Source organism: Triplophysa dalaica, chromosome 10 (assembly GCF_015846415.1).
Source record: "Triplophysa dalaica isolate WHDGS20190420 chromosome 10, ASM1584641v1, whole genome shotgun sequence".
Lineage (NCBI taxonomy): Eukaryota > Metazoa > Chordata > Actinopteri > Cypriniformes > Nemacheilidae > Triplophysa > Triplophysa dalaica.
In genome coordinates this window covers 18,822,821-18,827,013 of record NC_079551.1, presented here as the reverse complement: position 1 = coordinate 18,827,013, position 4,193 = coordinate 18,822,821, and positions in this window count along the sequence as shown.

Sequence of the window (4,193 nt, the reverse complement as noted above, 5' to 3'; positions counted from 1 at the left end):
GCACAATTGGAACAAAAAGGGAATTTGTGAAAAAAAATTACAGAATTTAGAAACAATTAAAACAGATATTTAATAGGCATTTTACTAGCCATAACGTCGACAAGAAGGGTCTGCAACATAAATGCTTTTGCAGTGACTTCACAGTGTCTGTCAGTGTTTGTTTATCTTCACTTTCAGTGGTCTAAACCTCAGAAGGAAAAAGAGTGGTACAGCATTGCAGTTTGCTTTTTGCAATGATGCTCTGTGTGTTTGTGCACGTGTGCACTTGTGTCTAGATTTAAAAATCTATTTTAATCACAGCACAGTCAAAAATACAAGCGCCACACCCTCAAACCTTTTTTAATTTGCAAAAAATTTGAAACCCTCTACTTTACAATGTCTGTAGCATAATCTACATACAAGTTTACTTTAAAAGTAGAGAGAAAATGCAGAGGTAGAGGGAACTTTTTTATTATGAAGAGGTTTTTATGCAAAGTAGTGGACATCACTTAAGTGTTTTTACTTTCAAGTACATTTTCAAACATCTGTATTTCAGTGTTATTAGTAATTACTTCAATACATTATAAAATCATATATCCTGCTTTTTACTCCACTACATTTTATCAATAAATATGGTATACTGCCGAATTGTTTTACAAAATGTTTATTTTTGCTTTGTTCAATGAAAACACACACATGTATATATATATATATTTAGGAAAAACACTCTCATAAAGTACAGATACTTTAAAAATGTACTTGAATAAATGTTAAAATACTTCACTTCTATCATTCTCTGCTTATATACATTCTACTTAATAAAGAATAAAAAACAACCAATCAATGGCCTGTATCTGTGGTTTCTCTTAAAAAAACAGTTAGAAGTATATTTAGAAAATGTCTTTGTGAAGGAAAGATGTTGTAGGCCCAAACATTTTTTTGAAGGGAAATCAGAAAGGTAGGAACAGACAATAACATCTTGCTGCTGATAGAGTCCATGTACTTTGCCGAAGGAACGCTCGATGGATGTGGAAAAAACTTTGCATTGTGGAAAAAAACAGAGCATGCACCATAGTGTAAAATGAGCCTATCGTGTTATGGGGCTACATTATATGTCCTTGAGGGTCTTGTGCTTTTGTTTACTGCAGAATAAAGGGTTTGCTTTAGTTTAGTGGGTAGACTGTATGGTTAAATCTACACACAAGGGCACATGTGCACAAGCACACTAAGCATCATCGCAAAGTGCAATGCCACCCTATTTCCATCTGAGGTTTAGACCACAGAAAAAAACCTAAGGTTTACAGGTATGAGAAACACATTGCTCTCGATTCACAGTTTAACCTCCCATCTAGTCAAATGTGAGATTTACAAGTAATTGGGTGACAAGTGACATAACCGGAATTATTTTCTGGTTTTAGTTTAAGTTAAAGCACAGAGTACACTTATCCCTTTCTTTCGTTCTTTCGTTCTTACCTTCTTTCTTTTTTTCTTATACTTAAACGTTTCTTTCTTACTTTCATGTTGACATGTACAACTGATTTTATTTATTTAACTAAAATGACAAGAGATCTTATGTTATGTTCCAGGAACATTACTGTCTAATGCAAAATACCTAAACCAATGGCTACCCTTCAATATGACTTGGAAGGCTATTACAATTATATTTTCAAAAACTGAATGAGATGAGAGATAAAACTGTACTTCAAAGCTTTCAACTTTTCATAAGAATATTTTTTGTCTCAACCTCAACCTGTCCTCCAACTCATACGATTAGTAAAAGTCATTGTTTCCTTTCCTCAAATACGTTGCACTGGATTGTTCACTGAATCAGCGCCTCTACCACCTACAGGAGAAGGTCCCGTCATAATTAAATTACATATTGCGTTAATATTTTGCAATAATTTTCAATTTAAACAGCCACGATTAACTGAATTTACAGTATACATTACACTAATACACTAAGAATACTTTATGCTTTTGATCAGTGTAGTAGAGTAGGCGGGGCGAGACCGTGGTTCGAGTCCGGTGAGTAATTGTGAATTAGCGCCAGCTGTGCGCACACCGGGCTCGAATCACGTAGGAGATGGGAGCATAAAAGGAACGAGCGACCGGACCGTCGAAGAGAGAGGACCGGGCCCGAACTTATGTTATGTTTGTATTTATATTATGTTTTGTTCGCCGGCGGTCGTCCGTGAGGGGCCGCCGGCTGTTATATTACTTTATTAAATGTTTAAATGTTTGCCGGTTCCCGCCTCCTTCCTTCCATTTTATTGAGATTTGTTACATTGGTGCCGAAACCCGGGAGGAAGGAGAGACATGCTGTCGGAGAGTCCTCGCCGCCGAGTGGCCTCAGGGTGCCGTAGAGTTCGGGCAGCGCGGACGAAGGGCGTCCGCCAGTGGCTGCCCGAAGCGGTGGCTCTGGGGAAACGGAAGTGCACAGTGCGGCCACCTTCAAAACTTCGGTGGAACGCCGACCTTTGCTGCCGCGCCCCTGGGTCGAGGTGGGGTGGCTTTCGTCCAAGTGGGAGCGGGGGGGTTGCCGCCGTCCGCCAGAGGCCGGAGCCTGTGTCCGTCCCCCGAGGGGGAGGAGCAGGGGGCGGAAGTGCCGGGTGAGCCACCGCCTGCCAGAGGCCGGAGCCTGCGTCCGTCCGCCCAAGGGGGAGGAACAGGGGACGGGGAACCCGCCCCGACTCCCGGATAAAGGAGGAGCCACCGCCGGCCGCCAGGGGGCGGACGGTCGAGCCGTCCACCGAAGCCCCAGGGCCACCGCAAGGCACCGCGAAGGAGAGTACTCCGGCTGGTTGAGGAACGAGCGGCAGCATGTCTGGGAACCGGATTTTTTTTTTTCCTCTCTCCCCTCTCTCTTTCCGGTCGCTCCGAGGGCTCCCGTCTCCGTTGTCTCGTCTCGTCGCTGCATACCCCCCACCCCCCCCGAGGGAGGGGGAGGGAGCTTGCACAGTCGCGGGGGTACCCCCCGGCCTGTGAGGGGTGATGGGGGTATGTAGTAGAGTAGGCGGGGCGAGACCGTGGTTCGAGTCCGGTGAGTAATTGTGAATTAGCGCCAGCTGTGCGCACACCGGGCTCGAATCACGTAGGAGATGGGAGCATAAAAGGAACGAGCGACCGGACCGTCGAAGAGAGAGGACCGGGCCCGAACTTATGTTATGTTTGTATTTATATTATGTTTTGTTCGCCGGCGGTCGTCCGTGAGGGGCCGCCGGCTGTTATATTACTTTATTAAATGTTTAAATGTTTGCCGGTTCCCGCCTCCTTCCTTCCATTTTATTGAGATTTGTTACAATCAGGTTAGTGAGTATAGAGTTTTATGAGCTTAAGAGAAGCACAGATGCTGTAGGCTTTGGTAGGCAGAAACTTTAAGTAGCATTAAGAAGTCCATTTCTGCATAATGAAAAAGAAAATAAGTACACACATGTATTAGCATTGTGAGAGTAAGTTTGCACTATCAGTCTACTGTGTGACTCTCCTTTTGTGGCCTTGATTAAAACACACAAATTCTACAAAAATTTAAACCACACCAAGCACACACAGACAAGTTAGCTCAGACAAAACTTCTCCATGACCCATATGTTAAATATGTCTTTGATAAATGTACCCCTTTAGGTTAGGGTTATGGATGAGTCAAATAAGACCTCATTATGTTATCATGAAGAAGAGACATTTTTTTCACCATGTTTTGAACCCAAATCACTTTTTTACTTTTGTAATTCTCTACCAGTTCCAATCTGTAGTGATCAGCCTCATGCCATATAATCCTTTCCAAGACATTTTCATTCTGTGTAATCCAAAAAACAACCGAAAACCTGTTCCAGATTCACTTGACTAACCCCTAACTGTACATTTTCCAGATAGCTTAACTTTTACGTTTTTATCCACATTTTCATGCGCCCATTAAAGCACGAGTTATGGGGCGACCTCTTAGTAAATCAATTTTGTATCCGGATGAAAATACTTGTTACTGCCCACCATTAATTTGAAAGATAATTGTATAAAATTCAAATAAACTTTACATATCTTTATTGGAAAGTGTTTGAACAATGTTTTAAATGCATGTGCAATGTAAAACAAAGTATTAATGTACTGTACATGCACCTTAGTAAATGCAAAAGCAACATCCATGTGTATATAGTTTGACATGCAAAAACACTTAACAAAATGCTTTAAAACAAACATATATGATCTAAAAAAGTTCACTA